Source organism: Myxine glutinosa, chromosome 1, assembly GCF_964187855.1.
Source record: "Myxine glutinosa chromosome 1, kmMyxGlut1.1, whole genome shotgun sequence".
In the NCBI taxonomy this organism is placed as follows: Eukaryota; Metazoa; Chordata; class Myxini; order Myxiniformes; family Myxinidae; genus Myxine; species Myxine glutinosa.
The window spans coordinates 18,902,554-18,927,188 of record NC_136261.1 but is presented as its reverse complement, the minus strand read 5'-3'; the positions used below and the strand labels follow the sequence as shown (position 1 = coordinate 18,927,188).

The 24,635-nt window shown below is 44.3% G+C and overlaps 1 protein-coding gene across 3 annotated transcripts in view; it reads right to left on the bottom strand.

Annotated features, from left to right (window-relative positions):
• Nucleotides 1-24,635, bottom strand: part of LOC137421606 (uncharacterized) — a 182,523-nt gene that overhangs the window by 148,476 nt on the left and 9,412 nt on the right. The window contains exon 1 of one of the 3 annotated variants that reach the window (XM_068107852.2): nucleotides 23,575-23,620. The exons of the other annotated variants lie outside the window; for them this stretch is intronic. The gene's annotated coding sequence lies outside the window, so the exon portion shown is untranslated. Of the gene's footprint in view, nucleotides 1-23,574; nucleotides 23,621-24,635 lie in introns of those variants that run through there. 3 annotated transcript variants of the gene reach the window in all.

Genomic DNA, 24,635 nt, shown 5'->3' with positions numbered 1-24,635 from the left:
GGAATAATCCTCTCCAAGAAGTTCTGTCACTCAAGCTTTTGGGTCTCACTATTTGCCATGATCTTTCCTGGGAAAACCACATTTCAAATCTGGCCTCCAAAGCCAGTCGCCGACTGGGCATCCTCCGTCGTGCGAAGTCCTTCCTTGGCACACCTGAGCTCCTCACCACATACAAGGCTTTCATCCGCAGCTCTATGGAATACTGCTCTCCCCTCTGGTCTGGTGCTCCTGCCTCACACCTAGCCCGTCTTCACGCTGTTGAAACCAAAGCGTTCAGAATCATTGGAATCTCCCGCAATGAAGCTAATTCCAAGGGCCTTTCACTCACTCACCGCAGGCAGGTTGGTGGTCTTTCCGTCTTCTACCGACTCCTCTCTGGCCTTGCCCCCCCAGCCCTCTCTGGGCTCTGTCCCCCAAATATTCCTACAGGTCGCACAAGATCTGCCTGCAACCCTCTTATGGTTAAACTGCCAAAATCAAGACTTTCTGCTCACCTTCACTCCTTCATTCCTCTTTTCTCCCACCTCTGAAACAACTCCCTCACTCTCTTCAATCCCACTGCACCCTCCAGGTCTTTAAAACAGCTGTTCACCACCATCTCTTATCCTCCCCCATCCAAAACCTTGATCTTTTCTACCCCCGCTAATTTCGGTCCCCTTGTGTTTTATACCTCTCCCCCCTGCCCTCCCCCTCCCATGCCTCCTGCCCCCAAGCCCTCTCCCTCCCACACTTCTCCCTGCTCTCAAATGTTGTGGTTGTGTGCTTCTCCTTCTCTCCCCATCTTGTCTTCCGCTCCCTCTTTTTGTGCGTTTTGTTTGTCTGGTTGATTTGTTTGTGAAATAAATGTTAGCTCTTTCACGAGCCTCGATTCAGTATAGAAAAAAAAAAAAAAAACTGAGGCGCAATAGAAACATCACTTTTTCGATCTTAAATTACCAGTAATCACAATGCACAAATGTAATATGTGCACTTATTTTGGCAAGTCAGTGTACCCCCTACAGACAAATCGGTCACACATGGTCACATCACCTTTGAGTCGTTCTCTTCATGGCCCAGGTGTGTAACACCTGCTTTGACCATTAGCGATTGCTCAAGGGGTATGTGATGATTTTAATTAGCAGCACGTGATGTCTGGATATTGGCCTTATAAACGCCAGTGCAAAATGAACATTTCTGTCAACATGCCATGTCAAGTCATCAACGGCAGCGTGCCCTGGGCATGCTGGAATGCGGACTGAGCTACCGTGAGGTGGCACGTCGCATTGGGTGCACACACCAGACGATATCGAACCTGGTGCACAGAAACACCCTCTACAACTCTGCTGATGAAATTGTTGTGTCCAAATTGTTGTGTTGTCTTATTTTGAACCATGACAATTTTATGCTATTCCAAAACAAGTGGTAAGTTTCTATTGCGTCTCAGTATATGTATGTACAGTGCATTCAGAAAGTATTCAGACCCCTTCACTTTTTTCACATTTTGTTATGTTGCAGCCTTATGCTGAAATCGTTTAAATTCATTTTTTCCCTTATCAATCGACACTCAATACCCCATAATGACAAAGATAAAACAGGATTTTAGAAAGTTTTGCAAATTTATTAAAAAGGAAAAACTGAAATATCACATTGACATAAGTATTCACAACCGGAAGCCTCTACTCAATGAAAGAAACATGAAAGCCCGCTTGGAGTTTGCAAAAAAATCACCTGAAGGACTCTCAGACTGTGAGAAACAAGCTTCTGTGGTCTGAAGAAACCAAGATTGAACTGTTTGGCTTCCGTCTGGCCACTCTGCCATAAAGCCCAGATCGGTGGAGTGTTGCAGTGATGGTTGTCCTTCTGGAAGTTTCTCCCATCTCCACACAGGATCTCTGGAGCTCAGCCAGAGTGATCATCGGGTTCTTGGTCACCTCTCTTACCAAGGCCCTTCTCCCCTGATTGCTCAGTTTGGCCGGGCGGCTAGCTCTAGGAAGAGACCTGGTTGCTCCAAACTTCTTCCATTTAAGAATTATGGAGGCCACTGTGCTCTTGGGAACCTTCAATGCAGCAGAGATTTTTTTTTAATAGGCTCCCCCACATCTGTGCCTCGCCACAATCCTGTCTATGATCTCTGCAGGCAGTTCCTTCGACCTCATGGCTTGGTTTTTGCTCTGATATGCATTGTCAGCTGTGAGAACTTATATAGACAGATGTGTGCCTTTCCAAATCATGTCCAATCAATTGAATGTACCACAGGTGGACTCCAATTAAGGTGTAGAAACATCTCAAAGTTGATCAAGAGAAATGGGAGGCACCTGAGCTAAATTTCAAGTGTCATAGCAAAGGGTATGAATACTTATGTCAATGTGATATTTCAGTTTTTTCTTTTTAATAAATTTGCAAAACTTTCTAAAATCCTGTTTTATCTTTGTCATTATGGGGTATTGAGTGTAGATTGATGAGGGAAAAAATGAATTTAAACGATTTCAGCATAAGGCTGCAACATAACAAAACGTGAAAAAAGTGAAGGGGTCTGAATACTTTCTGAATGCATTTGTGGGCACTGTATGTACACTACCGGTGAAAAGTTTTTGAACACCTCAATTTTTCCAGTTTTTATTGAAATTTAAGCAATTCAAGTCCAGTGAATAACCTGAAATGGTACAAAGGTAAGCAGTAAACTGCTCGAGGTTTTAAAAAAACGTTTAGGTTAGCAAAAACGGAGAAATAATGTAAATTGCACAGTTATATTGTAAAAAAGGCCTTCGTCAGGGAACAAGTAATGCGTTAACAACTTACAGCTGTTCTGCAGCAATGTAAGTAAATTAAGCCTTGAAAGTTGATGCAAACAATTCCTACAGGTGTTCCAACCTCTGCTACAAACTTGATTACTTGATTACTTGATTACAAACCCCCTGTCTGTATAAAAGCAGTATTGGAACAAACTGTTATTACACCCGCTGAAGCATTATTTGGACAATATTGCACTGCAGGAAGTAGTATATTGGAAACTGGAGGAAAGTCTGACAGGAAGAGGTCTGGCAGACCCAAAGCCACAAAAGAATCAGAAGACAAGTTTCTGAGAGTCAACAGCTTGCGTGATAGGCGGCTCACAGGACAACAGCTTCAAGCACAGCTTAACACTGGTCGAAGTAAGCAAGTCTCAGTTTCAACTGTGAAGAGAAGACTTCGAGCTGCAGGTTTGACAGGTCGAGTGGCAGTAAGAAAGCCAAAGATGGCAAAATAAGAAAAAGAGGCTTGCCTGGGCCATGAAGCACCCGCCAGTGGACTACTGAAGACTGGAAGAAGGTCTTATGGGCCGATGAATCAAAATTTGAAATCTTTGGTTCATCACGCGGTGTTTTTTACGCCGTCGAGTCGGCGAAAGGATGGTTCCTCAGTGTGTGGCACCAACTGTCAAACATGGCAGAGGAAGTGTGATGGTCTGGGGCTCTTTTGCTGGATCCAGAGTCGGCGACTTGCACAGAGTGACTGGCACCCTGAACCAAAAGGGCGACCACAGCATTTTGCAGCGCCATGCAATACCCTCTGGTATACGCCTAGTTGGTCTGGGGTTCATCCTCCAGCAAGATAATGACCCTAAACACACCTCCAGGCTATGTCAAAACTACCTTCGAGGAAAAGAACAAGACGGTAGGCTTCAAATCATGGAATGGCCAGCACAGTCTCCAGACCCATCGAGCTGGTTTGGGATGAACTGGACAGAAGGGTGAAAGCAAAGCAACCTACAAGTGCAACACATTTGTGGGAACTTCTGCAACAGTGTTGGGAAGAACTTCCCGAACAATACTTGATTTCCATTGTAGAAAGAATGCCACGAGTGTGTTCGGCGGTTATATCTGCAAAAGGTGGCTACTTTGCCGAGTCAAAAATTGGTTCACGAGTTATCAAGTGACCACTATATTCGTCATGTGTGTGCGTCTGTCTGTGTGTGTGTCTGTCTGTGTCTGTGTGTCTGTCTGTCCGCAGCATAACTACCCGATGATATCATCCGATCTTGATGAAACTTGGGTGAGAGGTTGATATCATGATCTAGTTGTGTCCTGCCTTGAGTGGGCGTATTGCGCCCATTGTGGGCGGAGCCACGCCCGAAAAAGATGTCTTTTTAGGGGGTAATCAAGTTCAAGCTACATCTTCTCCGAGGGGTTTGGTGGAATCTGACAGGGGTTTCGATATTTGGTTCGACCAATGTCATGTCTAGCCCCATGAAGCTCGATTTTTCTTTTTTTCTTTTTTTTTTTTCCATTTCATTTTTCACCGAATTTTCGGTATTGTGCAGCGAACTAACCTCATAACTGATTATACATTATTTTCTATCTCATTTCAAGGTCAGTAACCTTCGTTTTGACATTTCCGGGCCTGGCCTGTCCGGGCCTGTTTCGGTTAGTCCGTCCTTTGTCATTGAATACCACTCGCTCGTGAACCATCATCGTCTCCTGACTTATTTAAATTAAATTTTGTTAAACAAAATAATAATAATAATAATAATTCATTTATTTTGTATAGCGCTTTTCCAGAAGCCCAAAGGCGCTTTGACAGAGTGGCAAACATAATGCATAACAATACATGAAAACAACAATTGCAAAAAAGACAAGAATCAATAGGGAAATATTTAAAGCAAAAGGAGGGAGAAGGAGAAGAGATAGTCAGGGGTTAAATGCTGTGGGTTGAATGTTGAATGCAGTGTTGAACAGGTGGGTCTTTAGTGATGTTTTGAATGTGGTGAGTGAGGAGGAGTCTCTGATGGTGTGAGGTAGTGAGTTCCAGAGGGTGGGCACAGCGATGGAGAAAGCCCTGTCCCCCCAGGATCTGAATTTGGTCCGGATGGAGGGGGTCAGGAGGTTTGTACCAGCAGAGCGGAGGTTGCGGGTGGGAGTGTGTCTGGAGAGGAGGTCAGCCAGGTAGGATGGGGCCAGGTTATGGAGGGCTTTGTATGTCAAGAGGAGGATTTTGTACTGGATTCTCTGGGGGATGGGGAGCCAGTGAAGCTTGTAAAGGACGGGGGTGATGTGGTCACGGGTCCGGGAATGGGTGAGTAGACGGGCAGCGGAGTTCTGATGATTCTATGATTCTATGATTTCTTTTTTATCTCCAATTGTTTATTTGTTCTATGCTTAATTTCAGAGTACATTGAGACATTAATCTGTGTAAATTTCAATAAAAACTGGAAAAATTGAGGTGTTCTAAAACGTTTGACTGGTAGTGTATGTCCCTCTTAAACACGTACACCAATCAGAGCTGAGGATCTAATCACATGACAGGGGTGAAGTGATTATGTCTGTGATGTCATTACGGCGTATGCTGGGCTGACTCCTCACTCCGCCATTTTGATCCCCAAGCCAAACATTACGCCAAACCTGTCATACATCACAATCGCTATGCTCTACATTTACGTTTTTCATTCAGTGTGAAACACAAACAAACCGATTGTTAAAATGATCATCAAATATTGAAAGCATCTTGGCATTATGAGTCTTCCAATGACACAGTATGTATCGGCCTTAGGCGCATGCCTCACCTTCAGAGCGCTTCGGACAAATTAGCCCAGGTTTCTTAAGACAGTAGTATCGTTTTCGTAATAATAATAATAATAATAATAATAATAATAACAACAAGAAAGAGCAATCAGAGATTGCAGACCCTCGCCAGGATGTGTTTTCAGTGTTTTTTAAGGCTTTTGTGCTAAAACAAATATGGCGGCCGAACCACGTGACCGATGACGTCATCATTATTAATTTTTTTCTCAACCAATTTATCCCTGGATTATGCTCAAGAAATTTCATCTTGATCGGATGAAGTTTTGTACTTGTCGAATTATGACGTCATAATGGAGGCACCTATGACATCATCATTAACATATTTTATTCCCAATGGAGATTTCTTTACAATGAGCCATGTCTCATTTTTTTCTATGCAGCGCTTTCGGAGAGAAAGAGGTGCAAATTTTTTCGCTTTTTCCAAGATGGCGGCCGAACCACGTGACCGATGACGTCATAATTATCATTAAAAAATTCTACAGGTGGAGTTGCGCCTATGGTGAAATTTTATTCTGTGCGGACAGACAGACAAACAGACAGACAAACAAACGGACTCAAATGCAATACCCTCTCCTTTGGCGAGGGTAATGATAAGAATAATAACGTTAACAATAATAATACAGTAAATATAATCACAACACTGCAATCCCTTTGTCGTGACTGCAAAGTTACTGGATTGAAGCGGTGTATGGTTGGTTCATTGTTGACTCGAAACATATAGAATAAACCAGTGTCTCAATGCAATCTCTTCACTTGCTGGTGACAGAGCACACTTACATTATTTGCTAACTGGTATCTCCACCAAGGTAATACTATCCTCTTCAACAAAACAAGCCCAGCAAGGCCGCTGTTAAACTTTTCGTCTTGTTTTTTTTATATGAGAGCGCATTATTAGTGCAACAGCAAAGCCACTTTAAAATGCAGTTTAAAATAGGATGATTCAGAGATCAGAGTGAAAGTATAACCAGACTACAACTCAATGGCCTTGTGGTGAGAGCATCTACTCTGTCTGGTGGGTCGGCGGTTCCTATTCCAACCCTGGATGAGTTGTACCAAACTTTTAAAATGGTACTTTCTGTTAACTCGTTTGATGCTCAGTACTTGGAGGACAAAGCAGGGACAACCATGTAATGTGTTAGCAAATATCATCCCCCCCAATTGCTCCACAGACTGTTTCAGATAAAAGCAACGTCACAAGATGGTGTCACTGGTATTGAGTGTGCATTGGAAAGTTACGTCACAGGCTTTGTTTGTCTTCAGTAAAGTTGGGCCTGATTTGGGGTCTGCCACTGTCTCGCAGGCACGCAAGATATTAAATTTCTGGCAGGCACATCTTTAACTTTGTATATGCAATCAACATTGGGGGATGCATTAAATATGCAACGATTTTTTGGATTTGACCCTCGGTTCATGCCCTAGAGATGGGGTCTTGGTGTCATGGGGGTTTTCTTTAACTCAAAATCTGATATTGCATCATTTCTGGTGGAACTTTTTGCCTCCTTTCAAATTTGCTAGGTGGGAGGCGTTGGGATTTGCGAATGCATGCCATTGACTTCATTCCAGTCAATGATTGTCATTATAGCTGGCACACAGCAAGCTGTGATTCAAGTTGTAGGCCTATCTATGCACAAAAACGTCAAAGCATTACATGCATGGATCATTTACAGAGGGTGTTCCAGGAAGTTACTTCTCCCAAGGTCAACAACTGTATTTTTCTGAAGGTGTGTGTGTGTGTGTGTGTGTGTGTGTGTGTGTGTGTGTGTGTGTGTGTGTGTGTGTGTGTGTGTGTGTGTGTGTGTGTGTGTGTGTGTGTCTGCTTGCATGACCTCCAGAAACTGTACAAAAGAAGGAGAACCTTTGCGAAACACCGACATATCCTAAAAACAACACTTATCATTATATTTTGTCTTGTGAGACGAAAGATTGCGTAAATTGTTTTTCTGTTTTTTCTGTCCTTGAATAAAATACAATGTCCTTGTAGACCGCAATGCAATGAGCAGAAAGAGCTCTATTTCTTGACTTTTGCAACCACCATCTGGCAACTACTTGAAATTTTGTAGAAAGATGAGGAAAAATACATTGAATAAACACACAAAGTCGTCAAGGATAAAACTTGCACATTATTTAGTAATAGTAATTTAAAATTTCAGAACTTCTGTTTGTCGCCCTCTTGAGTCCTGTTGGGGGATTGTATAATAATACATGATACATTGTATAATAATATACATTGTATAATAATGCAATAATACATGTGTCCCAGCAAACTAGACTCAGCAGACTGGTTCTAATGATTACTTATAAGTTGTCACGTACTATGTTTGACCTTATGGATTGTTTCTCTTTTCTGGCAGATGCAGAAGCTTTGAAGTACTATTTACTGCCCTAAAACAAATGATCAATCTCTATTAACATCGTCACCAGAAAAAGAAATGTGTTCTGTCTCACAAGCATTTCAGTGATTGGTACAGTATGTAAATGCAAGCAGTGTTATTATTAACAATGTTCTTCCAAGGAGCTTAAGAGTGAGCGATGAAATCAATTGCCTATTCATCTTCTGCATTATCAGAGTCTTCTTCAATGTCATCCATGTCATTTTCAGTAGGGACTGAATTCTTGCAGTCTATACACTTGCATAGATCTGTACAAGGTATATTGTGGTGTCTACAAGAGCAGCGGCCCTTTCCTCCTCCTTTGGGGTCCTCACAGTTTGTCTTCTTGCAACTACAGTGTGTGAGCTCCAACAGAGTGCTTGGTGCAGGAGGAAGATCACTCCACACAATCTCCAGTTCGGTGTCGTTGGTCACTTTCCATCCATGATTATGTGGGCTCGGGATGGTGGGAAATTGTTCCAAACATTTAGTGTGCACAGCAGCTTGGTAGTTAGCTCTCAAAATATGTTTTTGCAAGGAGTCCCTGGTAGGGGGCATGTTCATCTCAGCTTTGACACCCATCAAAAAGTTATTGTATCGAGCTGTGTTCACGTCAGTGCAATCTTGATCATACAACTTGCACACAAACCTCTCCATCATGTCACTCAGACTGGCATCTAAGGTAAATGCATTTCCCAGCTTTTTGAAGGCTTCTTGGAAGTCTGTAGATTCACGCAATAGTTTCATTGCCTTCTTCTTTGACCGCCCATAAAAGGAGCTCACAGAGTCACATCCAGTGAAGCAGTGAAGGCCAATGAGAGCATCTGTTATATTTTGCCCAAGATAATCTTGTATGACACTCAGATTCAATGTGCGTTTCCCATTTCCTCTGCCAGTATGAAAGAGAAGCTGTGCACTAATCTTGTGAGCTTTAGCCACACCAATAACAAATACATCAGTATCTGGGCTCTTGATGATGACAGAGGGGCATCTGTTTGAAGAAGATGGGAGAGAAGCAGCAGCATACTGGCAGTGTAGGAAGAGTCTTGTGTCAGCTTCCTCGTGGTTGCATTCAAGTTCTCTCACAGCAGTTACTTCCAATGCACCAGCAACATTACTGACAGAATGACACTCTCCATCATGTGCCATCACAACGGTTACATTTTGAAGGACATGTCCAGAGCTTTCACTCCACAGCTTGAAAAGAAAACGTACCAGGGCTCCCTTATTTTCATTGCATGACAGAAATTTCTTCCATTGCTGTGGGACTTTTTGATCTGCTGCATAGATCTTTGTGATCTGACTTCCAGTAGCTGCACGTCTTCCTCTCTCTGTCCCTTTGATGCTGAGCTGTCGGTAAGTATCCACTACAAAGTGAATAGCATCACTGTGGGCACTCCTTGCCAGGTCAATAAGCTGCTTGAGTATGTGACTGGCAAGTTGGCCAAATGTGGCTGGAAGAGCTCTTTGTGGTAACTCGTGCAGCATTGCCATACCATCTATAATCCACACACTTCCAAGTGGGATGCCTTCCACCACAGGAGGTGGCTGAACACTTGCTTCGATGTAATGTAGCAAGCTGGACTTGGTAGTCTTGGTCAATGTTCCATCTACACAAGAAAGGGAAAGCGGCAGAGGACCCAAATTGTAGGACATCATGTTCTTAATGTCTAGCTTTCTCACACTGGCAATGATGAGAAGCCTTTGGAACAAGTTTCGATCAGCTCGTATTGTAACCTCCTTCCCCATCACTTTTGACTTTGCAGACTTGCTCATCGATGCAAAGGTTTTCTTTTTTTGCTTCTTCAGAACTTTGAAGATATCTCCATCACCCTGTAGTCGTTCTTCACAGAAAGTTCTAAAAGCTGCATCACCACTTTCATAAGCTGTTATATAATCATGTGTTACATCAGTTGATGCTGTGGCTCCGGATGCAATGTGAACTAGCCCTTCATTACTTTCTTGGAAAGGGTTGATCATGGCTTCAACAGTTTCAACTACTGAACGGATATTCCTCTCATCTTTCATCATACGTGCAGTACTGAGATCTTTCTTCACTCTACTTCTGTCATCCTTTCCTGCCATCTCTTCACAGAGCTTGCTGATGGCACTCCGTTCATGCTGGGACAGTATCCAGCGGGAAACCGCACCCTTGTTTCTTGTGAAACCAACCATGCCTCCTTTCGTCTTGGAATCCCTGTTGCAGGTTTGCTCAATGGTCTGGTCACATGCTGTTCCACAGAACCCATGGTCAGTATGACGCTGTACCGCAAACTTCCCTTCCATGAAGGCCTCGTGAACTGCTGGATGACTATCGGGTAGCTGACACATTTCCAGCCAATACACTGGCAGGTATCTTGCATAATTTGTATGATCATATGCAAAAAACCAGGGTATGAAGCTGCGAATGGCTGACAGATGGAGTCTCCAATCGCCTTGCCTTGTTGCATGCACAAACAGAAGTACGAATTCCATCATCTCAATGTATGATGACCACAGAGCAAATGTTGGCTCCTTTGCTGACTGATGCGACACAAAATTGTCATAAGAGGTAGCCACAACCTGGAACTCCTCCGATCTTAGGTACTCTTCAAATGATGGACCAGGAAAAGACGAGTTAAGCTTGAAGAGGACATCACATGTCACTGCGTGTTCTACCTCTGAAAGGGAGCTCATGTACGCTTGCCAACGTAAACGCTGCATGGCCTCCATAACATACTTATTAGCTCTTATGCTGCGATTGTAATTGTGTCCGCTAACAACTCCATTAATTGAGCCTTGAGCTACAATGTTTGACTCGATCATCACATTCTCCACCCCGGCATCTCTGAATCGTTTTCCAATGCATGCCAACATAGAGAGTACAGTATGGAATGCCCCAAGACGAACAATGATTCGATTGCAGTACGTCTCATTTACCCATCGAATCTGTTGTGCCTTTGAATAAATTGCCTGATCAAAGACAACAACAACTTCTTTCTGCTCAAGTGCATCAGCTATGGAAAGACTCTTGGCTAAAATGGTATTGACTGTGTCATACTCTGTTGGGCTTAGATCGACGATGGGCAGGTAACCAATAGCAGACTGTTGTGGAACTGTTTTGCTTAGCATGATATTAAATCCAGTCCATCCTGGGAGAAGTTTGTCACCTACATCAACTGTCTTCATCACCATATATGATAAATCCAGATTGCGTGGATGATTCTGGGCTATCATGTGTTGTTCTCGTCCAAGGCTGATCTTCTCACCAAATGGCTTGGGTCCAGTCTTCTTGCTGCCAAAGAACGTCTTGATGTCAGTGGGGGGAGCTTCGAATGATCGCTTACGGGACTTGGGTATGGTCACCTTTGGCGTTACAATCCCTTCATGCGGCTTGGTGGAATGTTGGATGATGATCCCATTCGTATTATGTGTTGAACCCTTTCCAGAAATGGTTTCTTCACCAAAGTCATTGTTGTCAAAAACAAGAGTAGTGAAGATTGACTGAACTCCAGCTGGAAGAAGGTCATTTCCTAGCGCAAGTTGTCGTTTGGCAAGGGCAGTGTCATGATCTAACACCATTGTGTTTGATACACAGTGACCCAGTCCATTCAGGATTCCTATCAGCTTTGCTGAACCAGTGAAGTGTCTCACTGCCATGGCCAAGGAGGTATGCTTTGGCAGCAACACTCTACCCTTTGTCTTTAAGTACACAATGTCCTGTGCAATAGAGAGCAACCTTCTTTCTTCGTCACTTGTAACTGTGACCCTCTCTGCACCTACAGGATCTTGGCTAAGACCTGAAGACCATGCAAGGAAGTTGAAAAGCTGATATGGAATGATGTGATTGGTGGTCTGAATATGTAGGTCTTCTGCAGTTGGAGGCCATGTCGAACTTGTTTCAATGCTGTCCAGAGAACACTTCAAGATTTGTGCAGCAGAATACAAAGTTCTCAAACCATCAAGATCTACACATTGACTCTGTGTCATTTTTTGTCAAGATCTACACACACACTCGGTGTCACACACTACACAAATCGTTTTTTCTCATTTTCTCTCTTTTGTGCAAGTTATATTCTTGACGAGTTTCACAAACTTACTGAAATATATTTATATACATCATGTTAGGATATTATGTAGTTGCAGCACGGTGGTCACAAAAGTGAAAGATTTTCGGGGTCAGCATGCAGTCTATTGGCATTAAAGGTAAGTTCAAAGATTTCTGAATAAGTACCCTAGCTCATGGCTAAGGGTACAATGAAAGACAGGAGCCTCTCCTCAGTGAAAGACAAATGAAAGCCCGCTTGGAGTTTGCAAAAAAGCACCTAAAGGACTCTCAGACTGCGAGAAACAAGATTCTGTGGTCTGATGAAACCAAGATTGAACTGTTTGGCTTCCGTCTGGCCACTCTGCCATAAAGCCCAGATCGGTGGAGTGTTGCAGTGATGGTTGTCCTTCTGGAAGTTTCTCCCATCTGCACACAGGATCTCTGGAGCTCAGCCAGAGTGACCATCGGGTTCTTGGTCACCTCTCTTACCAAGGTCCTTCTCCCCCGATTGCTCAGTTTGGCCGGGCGGCCAGCTCTAGGAAGAGTCCTGGTTGTTCCAAACTTCTTCCATTTAAGAACTATGGAGGCCACTGTGCTCTTGGGAACCTTCAATGCAGCAGTGATTTTTTGTAGGCTTCCCCAGATCTGTGCCTCGACACATTCCTGTCTCTGAGCCCTGCAGGCAGTTCCTTCGACCTCATGGCTTGGTTCTTGCTCTGATATGCATTGTCAGCTGTGAGACCTTATATAGACAGGTGTGTGCCTTTCCAAATCATGTCCAATCAATTGAATTTACCACAGATGGACTCCAATCAAGGTGTAGAAACATCTCAAAGATGATCAAGAGAAATGGGAGGCACCTGAGCTAAATTTCAAGTGTCATAACAAAGGGTATGAATACTTATGTCATGTGATATTTCAGTTTTTTCTTTTTAATAAATTTGCAAAACTTTCTAAAATCCTGTTTTCTCTTTGTCATTATGGGGTATTGAGTGAAGATTGATGGGGGAAAAAATGAATTTAAACGATTTTAGCATAAGGCTGCAACATAACAAAATGTGAAAAAAGTGAAGGGGTCTGAATACTGTAACGATTTTGAGAAGTGTGTAACGAATTTGAGAAGTGTAACGGTTTTTGTGAAGTGTAACAATTTTGGAGGAAGTGTAACGAATGTGAAAACGTTACAATGTGAACGTTACAAAAGGATGGTAACACCCTGGTAATGTAAATAATGGTCGCAGCCGTCCTCCTAGTTAATTCCATGAAACTTACACGCAGGTCACGATATATCTTTTAAATAGTGTATTTCCTTATTCCATGGAGGCTAAATATGTGTTTCCCACTAGATTGACTTTGCATTGTATCAAACAAAATAAGCATAGGCCCTTGCAATTTCCCCAAACATCTCCGCTCTCCAAAGTTCCTTTCAAAAGGGGAGTTGTTTTCAATCCCGCAGGCCGCCATTGCCCATGTGCTAATCTCGGAGAAGAAAGGCGTGTCTCCACCTCGTCATAAGGGGGGAGGAGTGCGCCAGCCCTAACAGCCAATCAGCACCGCGGTGAGCGACCCGGTAGGCGTGCCCTCGGAGCCGGCGGCTTGATTTCGCCCGAGGTGATAAAAGCGACTGTAAGGGACTGCTTTACGAGAGGCCTTGGGAGATGAGCAAAGAGGCTGCACCAAGAGGAGCGGTGAGATGCGAAACGCTCCAAGCCAAAGAGGAGAGGTACTCGGCAAGGAAACCAGCTTTGGAGAGACGCGCTGAAAGGAGGGAGACGGCTCCACCACAAGAAGAGGAGCAGGTGTGCCGAACCAGCGCGTGACGTCTACCGCAGCGGATACGCGACGGAGGGTTTTCCCGCCAAAACCGCGAGGAATTGAGAGCTGCTGCCTCCGACTTTGCCTCCCTCTCAAGCAATCCACCTCAAGCCCTACCTGCCTGCAATATCCCCTGTGTAAGTGTGAACGTCCTGTCCTGCTCGTTGTCTTGGGGCTAAGTAAAAATGAATAGTGTAAGTTAACGATTCGCTGTGTTACTGCTTCTTCCATCCATTGCTTGTGTGTGTATAATAAATCTGTTCTTCCTCCGTATTCTTCTTCTTCTTCTTCTTTTTCATTCTCTTTCGGTCGCTTTAGAGGTTTCCCGATTGAATATCTGTGGGGCGATCTGGTCAACGTCGGGTGGAATCGGGTTCTAATCGGGGAGTAACTGTTCGGACGCGGTTAAATACACCACCGCTCGGTCAATATAACATCTAAAACCGCGTCTGTAACAATACTTTCTGAATGCACTGTATTTCTCCAAAAAATATTCTCAGATGACTACAATGAAAGAATGAATGAATCATCGTTTTAAGGCCATTTGAAAGCTATGTATTTTGTGAGAAGGTTAGCGGTGCCAAGAAAGGACTTCGCATGGCGGAGGATGCCCATGGCCGCATGGCGGAGGATGCCGCATGGCCGCAGGAGGATACCGCATGGCGGAGGAGGACTAGCTTTGGAGACCAGCTTGGAAATGTGGTTTTCCCAGGAAAGATCATAGCAGATAGTGAGACGCAAAAGCTTGAGTCATATAACTTCTTCGAGAGGATTGTTGAGAAAGTAGATGGGAAGGTTGTCGAGACGATCTTTTCAGAGAGACATAGTGAGAGTGTGAGATTTGTTAGGATTTAATGACATGTTCCACGATTTGTGATTTTGTCCATGTCTGCAGAGAGACAGTGAGAGTATGACCAAAAGTGACCAAAAACATCACTTTTCAGAAGTAAGGAAACTTTATTTGATATTGAATAAGATTTTGAAATGTTTATCGATGTTACTATTGTTATTATTTTATGATTTTTTAGCTCTCAGGGGTGAAGTTTCAACTCTATAGTATTTGCCTGATCAGAGTCGCCGATTCGGCATGATTATGTTGATGTGTTTCATTTATCATGTGAACGTAAATTGTTATAATCACCAGTGTGTCACAGTGATTATTGAGTTATCATGTGTGTGTGTGTGTCTGTGTGTGTGTGTGTGTGTGTGTGTGTGTGTGTGTGTGTGTGTGTGTGTGTGTGTGTGTGTGTGTGTGTGTGTGTGTGTGTGTGTCATTGGTTGTTAATTCAATATGCAGGTTTCTAACTGCTTTTTCTTCTTTCTTTCTTAATGCCGAATAGAGCCTGGTGTTGGTTTAGCAGTTAGGGTACCGGCTTGGGATCCAAGGATCCTGGGTTGGAATCCTGGTCAATCGCTGAATTAACACCAGGGGGGTTGACTCAGCCTGCCATCCTTCTGAGGTCGGCAAATTGAGTACCAGTTCACTGGTAATTCCCTGTGTGTCACAAGAGGTGACTAACAAGGTTGGTGGCAGGAAGGGCATCTGGCTGTAAAACATTGCTTCAAAAAGGGGAACCAGGGTGCCCAAAAAAAGGCCAACCCACGCTCTGCGGGGAAAAATGGCCTCTAAAGGCGGTTCTTCTTTCTTAGTGCCTAAAGAAGAAAAAAAATGAAAGCGGCAATTGTTTCTGGACGATTATCAATTTGTAGTTTAAGCCCCTCAAGCCCTCTCTCCCAACCCTCCACCCCCACCACACTTTCATTCCATTTTATTGCGGCACTGAGACTCAGTTATTCTCACAGACCAACTCAACTTGACGCTTCTGACTTACCAAAATCAGACTCTCAGTTTTGTCAGTCACATTCTTAGCTCTATTTACAATGTTCAGAACAGAAACAAACAAAAGAGGAAAACAAATGTGACTCAATCTGTCAACAGAACCCAATAAAGTCCATATGTGTTCATATGCGTTCACGCTTATCACACTCTCAGCTATGCCTGTACCTCTCGCATTCTATCGAGGGGAGGGTATTCCAACATGGCAGCTGCTTGCCATGAGAGCACGTGCTGCAGCTGCGCTCCTTTTGTATCTGCAGCTCGGTGAACACACCCCAGCATGTGTGAGACCGAGCTTGGCTTGCACGCCCCTAACCACCTCTGGATATAGAAGCAAGGCCGTGAGCTTGCAATATACACGCATCACACCGTTAGCTGCATGCTCGTCATGCAAATTCACACTGCGTTAAAATAACGGTTCTTTACATCAAATTTTGACCCAGTATTTTTATAAACTGAATGTTCATCAAATAAAAATACTCAAGTTTTACAGTGACGTGTATATTAGTACTATTTTCAAGATTTCATGATTATAATAATCTCGTCAATAGCTGAAAGTTATGCAGAACTAACAATTCTTTTGGAAAACGCAATAAATGGCTTCATACCGGTATGTGAAGAGATTTTCCTTCAGCAAACATTAAAATTGGCCTAGTTTTATTTTACTGTAAGCGTTAGTCGGTACATGATTTAATAGCTGACAGGAGTGTTCTGTGATTACGAGTTGCGAGGTTGCTGGTATGAAAAGCATTGAAATTTGATCTGTCGGTGTTCTGAGAAACAGTAATTTTAATGTGGATAATGATTTTTATGAAGTTTGATTCACCAGCAAATAACATACGGTCGGGCCACCAAAATAAAGAAATAAATAAGCTAAGCGTGGACCCTGTAAGTGTGTGTATATATATATATCAACGACATATAACCGTGACGACCAAAACCAGGAAGTGCTTTGCGATCAGCGGAGATAACAATCAACGACACACAGCGTGACGAGCGCTGTCCCGACCTCCTATGGACCGAAGTCCTAGACCAAAGCGTCACCTCCATCCTGTCGCAGAGGCATCAGCCCAGCCACTCTGTCAACAGACAGATTTCGTTTTGGTATGCATTGGCGGCAACGATGATGGTCTGGGTGGCAGACAAGCTGTCCGTTCTTTGCGGATTATGTTGTTTCTTCCGTGTGAGACATAATCCATGGCTGGTGTCATCATTAAAGCCAGGAATTGACTTTTTGTATATACGAGGGCCAGTCAATAAGTAACCTTAAAATATTTTTCACCACTTCTTTAATGCATGTACGTGTGCAACAACTGTGTTATTTTTCAACATAATCTCCATTGCGTTCAATGCATTTTTTCCAGTGCTTTACTAAGGCCTGGATTCCTCTAGAAAAAAATATTTTGGCTGCTTGTGTAGCCATTCGTGCACCGCCCTTTGGACCTCTTCGTCGGATCGGAAAGTGGTTCCACCAAGCACCTCAAAGTGACCCAAAGATGTGGTAATCCGAAGAGGCGAGGTCTGGCGAGTAGGATGGATGAGGAAGACATTCAAAATGCAGGTCCTCGATTGTTACAGCTGTAGCGCGGGCAGTATGGTGCAGAGTATTGTCATGCTGCAGCAAAACAGCGGTAGTGAGTAGTCCACGACGTTTTGATCCGATTTCTGGTTTCAGGTGATTTTAAGGAGATCGCAGTATAAATGCACTGGTGACTATGGTCCCTCTGGGTATGTAATGCTCCACAAGTGGGCCTCGGCTATCACAGAAGAGCGTCAGCATCACTTTTCCAGCGGATGGCTGTGTGCAGAATTTTTTAGGCTTCGGTGAAGTTGAATGACACCACTCTTTGCTTGCACTCTTCATTTCTGGCTGAATGTAGTGGACCCAACTTTCATCCCGAGTCACTACGTGCTGTAAGAAAGCGTCACCTTCTGTTTCGTAACGTCGCAGAAGTTCTTCACATGCGTCCACTCGCCGTTCTTTCAGTTCAGGTGTGAGTTGTCTCCCGCCTTGCAGACCCACCTTGCGGAACCCCAGCATATTGTGAATGATATTGTGTGCTGAACCATGGCTAATATTCAATTTGGAGACCACTTCATCCAGCGTAATGCGACGGTTTTGCCTTACCACACGCTCAACTTCTGCAACCATTTCTGGTGTGTCGGCCGTGTGAGGCCGGCCGATTGGGCAGCGTCTGCCACACAAGACACTCCACTTTTAAACTTCCTGTCCCAGTCGTACACCTGCTGCAGCGATAAATATGTGTCACCATATTGAATCTTCATTCTGTGATGGATTTCACTGGGATTCACACCCTCACTTCCCAAGAAACGGATGATAGAACGTTGCTCCTCCCTGGTGCATGCTTCTAAGGGAGCCGCCATCTTGGAACTGCTCTACTGACGTCATACACTCAATGTTGCCAGATCTAAAACAGGCAAAACATGACTCCTACCCATAGATATAACATATGTCGTCTACAACTGCACACATTACATTCTCAAAGTTATATCGCGATTTTAAGGTTACTTATTGACTGGCCCTCGTACATATACTGTACAAATACGTATACAGTCACGTGAAAAAGTAAGTACACCCCATGTAAAGTTTTGACTTTTTCAACATATTTCAACATACAGCTATTTGATCTTCATTTCAACAATATTGATAGATAAAGGTGATATAATATAACAAATATCATGAAACATTTACATTTTGTAGTCCATTGTATAATTTAAATAAACATAAGGCTGGTTAAAAAAAAAATCCTGTTTATCATCGCCGCCCGCCCCATAAAAGTCGTTTGCCCCTAATTTTTTTTTTTTTTTGCTCGCGAAGTCAGTAAAATCCGTTCCCGCTCAGCGGAACAGTTTCGAATTTTGTATGTGCTCGCATACTGTCTGAGCCAAGTTACATGTGCGTAACAGTTTGACAGAAAATGCCGTTCGTTGTTCGCCAAATTCGGCGAAAGTCCAGTGTTCTAAAGGCCTGGGTTGGTGTCAAAGTGCCAGAACATATCACTCTAGACGAACTGTATTATGAGCTCGTGTCGGGAACGCTTGATGGTAAGAAATATAACCGTTTTAATGTACGTTGTTGTTGTTGTTGAATATTTAGTGTGTGTGGGTTTTCCCCCTCACTCGCCATTTCCGTGGACCGCAAGGTTTTGCTTCTGATAAATGGAGTGTGCGCTTCCTTATTTTATTCATAAAAAATGGTGGGAAATGTTGGACTCCAGTTCTGTTCTAAACTAAAATCTGTCGATATATCTGTACTGGGATCCCAGATATGTATTTCTAGTTTTCATTCCCGGGTGGTTCAAAATTCCAAACCAAATCCAGACTTCGAAAAAACAGAATTTCAGTACAAAACACTGAATTTGATCTGAGACTGATGAATACTTGCAATTATTAGTTGTGAAAGGGTGTGTGTGTGTGTGTGTGTGTGTGTGTGTGTGTGTGTGTGTGTGTGTGTGTGTGTGTGTGTGTGTGTGTGTGTGTGTGTGTGTGTGTGTGTGTGTGTCTCATTTTTTCAATGTACAATTTTTCCCCACATTTTTGTTGTTTGAACCTTGATGTTTGTGGCTTGGCTGATAGGTAAACAGTACAGTAGACAATATACAAGTATATTTTATAGTGATTTTTCTTTTTCAGGTGTACCAATTGAGGACACCAATGGAGTGGTAAACATCTCAGTGGGAGATAAAAAGACTATGACCCATGTTGCAGCTAGAGATTCAACATTGGCAGATGTCATCAACACCCTTGGAAATTTCATTGAGTTCGTTATTACTGTCCTGGATCAGCCAAACCAACAGAAGACCAATGAATATAATGCTTTCGATATGTATGAATGCTATGGCAATAGCTGCTGATAGATACATGTTTGGCAACCGGACATTATTCTTAAAAGCCGAAGTTTTGGTCTACCATTGTTATATGTATCAGCAAATATTAAAAGTAAACAGAACTCAATGTGACAGAGGTTTCTTTATTTTCTTTATTTGAATCGTATCAGTGCGTACATACCAAGGTTTACTAGTTTAGAAATCATAACATGATTCATCATGCATGTCCGATCAAGTATATTTAAGAAAAAAACATATTGTGCGTTGAATAATCCATTAAAATTTCACTCTGAAAAAAAATAATAATGAAAAACCCTCCCTACCAACTTTTTTGAAAAAAAAGTGATGATAAACAGGAAAAAATTTTTTACCAGCCTAAATGCAAATTTCGCATGTGGAAAAAGTAAGTACACCCTTGGCTCTAATAGATGGTATTTCCCCCTTTGGCAGAAACAACCTCAAGTAGGCGTTTCTTATAACTGTCTACCAGTATCTGACTGACTGGGAGAAATTTTTGCCCACTCCTCCATGCAGAATTGTTTCAGCTGTGCGATGGTTGAGGGGTTTCTTGCATGCACAGCTCGTTTCAAATCCCCCCACATCTCGATGGGATTTAGATCCGGGCTTTGACTTGGCCATTCCAGAACCCTCCATTTCTTTCTTTTCAGCCATTCCTTGTTGGATTTACTGGCATGTTTAGGGTCATTGTCATGTTGCAAGGTCCACCTTCGGTCGAGCTTCAACTTTCCGACAGATGGCTTCACATTATCCTCAAGCACCCTCTGGTACAATGAAGAATTCATAGGGGATTATATGATGGTGAGCTGCCTCAAGTCGGAAAAGCTGCCCCAAACCATAATATTTCCACCACCATGCTTTACAGTTGGTATCAGGTTCTTGTGGTCAAATGCTGTCTTTGGTTTTCGCCAAACATGTCTTCTGGTACTGTGGCCAAATAGCTCCACCTTTGACTCATCTGTCCAGAGCACATTGTTCCAGAAGTGCTGGTCTTTGCCTAGGTGTTCATTGGCAAACTTTAGTCTTGCCCTGATGTTCTTTCTGGAGAGCAAAGGTTTCCTCCTGGCACACCTCCCATGTAGATCAAATTTGTGCAGCCTCTTTTCTAATGGGAGACTCGTGCACTTTGACATCAACAGTGGCAAGAGCTACCTGTAGGTCCCGTGATGACATTCTGGGGTTCTTAGAGACTTCTTTCAGCATCTTGCGGTCTGCTCTCAGGCTGAACTTGCTGGGGCGGCCTGGCCTGAACAAGTTGGCAGTTGTTTGGAATATTCTCCACTTGTAGATGATCTTCCTGACAGTCGAATGATTGATTTCAAATTGTTTGGAGATCTTTTTAAATCCCTTCCCAGACTCGTAGGCATCTATAACCTTCTTTCTGAAGACCTGATGGAGCTCTTTTTATCAAGGCATGGTGACGCTGCACACTTCAACAACAAAGAGCAAACCAAACTAAATGTCTGAGGTTTAAATAAGACAGGTTCTTCCAAGATCCTCTTTAACGATGTTCTAATCATTTGCACCTGAGCTGGTGCACCTGATTCTAATTTTAGGTATTTGAAGTCGTGATAAATGTAGAGGTGTACTTACTTTTTCCACATGCAAAATTTGCATTTATGTTTATTTAAATTATACAATGGACTACAAAATGTAAATGTTTCATGATATTTGTTATATTATATCCCTTTATCTGTCAATATTGTTGAAATGAAGATCAAATAGCTGTATGCTGAAATATGTTGAAAAAGTCAAAACTTTACATGGGGTGTACTTACTTTTTCACATGACTGTACATATCCTACAAATATTCCGCACATACACCTATACATATAAATACTACTATACATATACCTACACGTATACCATACATACACCTATACCGATACATATCTCTGTAGATATATCTATACATATACATATTGTCGTGTGTCTACCTTGTAGTGAAGACATTAGGGCGACAGATGACCAAACGAGCTTTAACTCCGAGGCGTATACCCAACTATAGCGGTACCTTGTGCACGTGGGGGGAAGAGGAGGGAAGGAGGGTGGAGGGTAACAAGGGCTTACCTGCACGGCGGACTCGACTGCGGTTATCCGATCCCCGCAGACAAATAAACGCACAACACAAGGAATTGAAAATGTAACAAATAATGGGTTTAATGAAAGTAAATGCAATACAATGAAAAGGTAAACCGAAATTCCTAAATGAGGGATCCTCCACTCAGACTCGATTACGCGACAGAAGGAGAAATAAACGAATGTAAAAAAATTAATGTGTAGTGTGGTGCGTTGGCTGGTACTCAGCTCTGGTCTCCCTCACACGACCCTCGAACCCTGATGGTCGTTGACTGGGTCCCAGGTCCTGCGCGGGAAAACACCCGAGGGCGCAAAGTCGCGCCGCAGCCAGCCGGTCCATGCGAGGCACCCGAATATCTCTTCCTCCGATGGCCCAGGGAGAGAGAGAACAACGGCATGACCGGTTGCACCAAACCAGTACGAGAGAGAGAGAGAGAGCGAGAGAGAGAACAACGGCGTGACCGCTTGCATCAAACCAGCATGAGGGAGAGAGAGAGAACAACGGTGTGATTGCTTGCAACAAACCAGCATGAGGGAGAGAGAGAGAGAGAGAGAGAGAGATGCGTCCGCTTCCACCAACCAGGATCAGAGAGAGCATGCGAATGCGACCGCCTGTGACCAGCCCTGGACAAAAAGAGAACAAGATGGCGGTCGCTTTGCCTTTTTGCTCCTGGTGCCCAAATGTTCTCTTTTGACGTCACACTCTCACCAATCGTGCAGCGCCATCGCATCGCCCCCAACCAATCGTCCTTTGGGGCGTGGCCTCACAGCCACACTTGGCGCCCATCAAGTCAATTCGGCTGGGTGCGGTAGTAGTGTCCGGATCCGGTCGGCGATCGTGTTATTGTAATGTGCGGATTGCATGGCTTTTGATGAATATGAAGACTGAGGGAACACCACAGGAGGGCAAGCATACACACTGGGGAATTTATCCTTTTGGACCCTATCTAAATAACACTACTTCGCCCCTCATACGAAGACACACAAACACTTACACGACATCTGGGCCTGATTTAAATACAGGAAGGTTTCTCCTTCGAGCGCGACATTCGGAGCACACTACCCTATACAATTCTACCTCAACTAAGGTATTTCATTACCTACCCCAATACACGTAACACAGCCCTCCCCCCCTTACCCACCACCCCCAGAACCGTAGCCCCTGCAAGGTTCAATGCAGGCTTTACCATTCCAGCCTTGACACTTACAGGCTCACACTTAATTAGCCTATGAAATAAATTAGGAGGGGCTGTGGGAAGCGAGCCATAGCTAACTTACCTGTTCTCCTTCCCATTCTACACCCCTTAAGCAACAATTCAAATATTTACACCGTCGGGTCCTCCGTCAATTCCTGGGGCGAGTAGAGAAATGGTCAATACACAATATCTACCTTAACCACAAAACCTTGATAAAAAATTCAAGAACATTTGTACAACCATGTGTCCATCTGAAGACCACATCCCCCGGTGGATGCCACAATGCCCAACGTTACCTGCGGAGCCATCCCAATTTACCCAAATTTCCGCCGGCCCTGTTCTTGTGATACAGGTGAGTGACATGGCTCGGTGGATCTTCCCCCATTCATTCACACAAACCCCAATACTCAGTCATACACATTTATCCAGTAATCAAAGACACCCATTCCAACCCCCCTGCAAGACCATGGCTTAAATGTCATCACATAAATGTGTGACCCTCAATGAGGCCGCGGGGAGGTACCATACAAGCAAGATGGTGGGGGCGCTTCAGGCTGTGGTGCCCGCAGTCCCAAACGCAAGTGCCCGACTTGTGACTTCTTCACCTTTCCCCCCCTCCCCCCCCCCCCCCCCCTTCAATTCTCGGCCCCGTGACAGCCAAACAGCTCCTTCGCTGTCGTCCTGCTGGGGAAAGTCTCCGCACCAGGCTCCTTCAGCCTTAGGCTCTCATAGCCTCCGGGTCGCCAGGTGTCTCCATACCTCAAGGCGCCCAACCAGACCCCCCCCCCCCCGCCCCCACCAACGGGTTTCCAATTTCCAGACACCACCGACTGCCAGGGGCAAATTACCTCAGGGGGGCCGCAGTCACCACTCCTCCAGAGCTTGATCCATACCTCCTCCCCTGCTGCCATTCAATTCTCAAACACTGCAGTGCAAAAGATGGCAATCGTGTTCCTACACTGCCATGGCCTGCGTACAAGTGAATTCCCACATTCACACTCCAATCACATCTCAATCCTTTCTCACGACCACACAAAAACACAAAACCTCTACACCTAAACAAACGCCACCGACAAGACACTTTGTGGCACACACTCTGATCCACTCACCGACCATGTAATCACTCTCACACGCCCCCCATTCCAAATTACTCATGTCCCAATTTCTGAGCAAGTACCGAAACCATGGGACAGTACACATCAAGGCACTTTACCTTAAGTGCAGGTTGTTGCAGGTTGGCCGGGTCCAAGAGTGTCATCCACCCTACCAAGTTCAAAATTTACCCATGGGACCAATCAATTTTCCTTAAATTTGTATTTTATCCGGCTGTACTGGCAAGCATGTGGAGCCGCCTCCTCTGGTGACCTCTCCTACACGACTACACTTGGCTACGACAGCCCCACCCCTCTACCGTGCGAGGGCTATTGGATGAGTTGAGCAGCCGAACAGCCAACATAGCTCACGAGTGTCCATAAGGGTGCGAACACCATCCATCCTTCGGTGCCCTGCGAGGACCACGGCTCCACTAGCCCAGGCTGGCGAATGTGGCGAGCACCTGCTGCCAACTCCACCATTCCCAAGGCCTCGGACCTGAGGGGCATGGTCGCAGTGCGTGGCATCCCCCACCCACGTCCCCTGCACCTCTCCCATCCCCCAGTCGGACCACATGCAGCCCCCAGTGCCCAACCACATGTGACCTCGCCCAGGGTCCAGTTGACAGCCATGCTCCACCAGGAGACTCAATTCCAGAAGACGTGATCGCACACCTCGGCCACCCATAACACATTGACCACCAGACTGCCCAACTACATCCCCACCACCCCGCGTCCCAATATTGGCACAGTCGCCCCTGTAGCCAGTTGAAGGCTGTGTCCTACCAACTTATCAATTTTATCCCAGCCTCCAACAC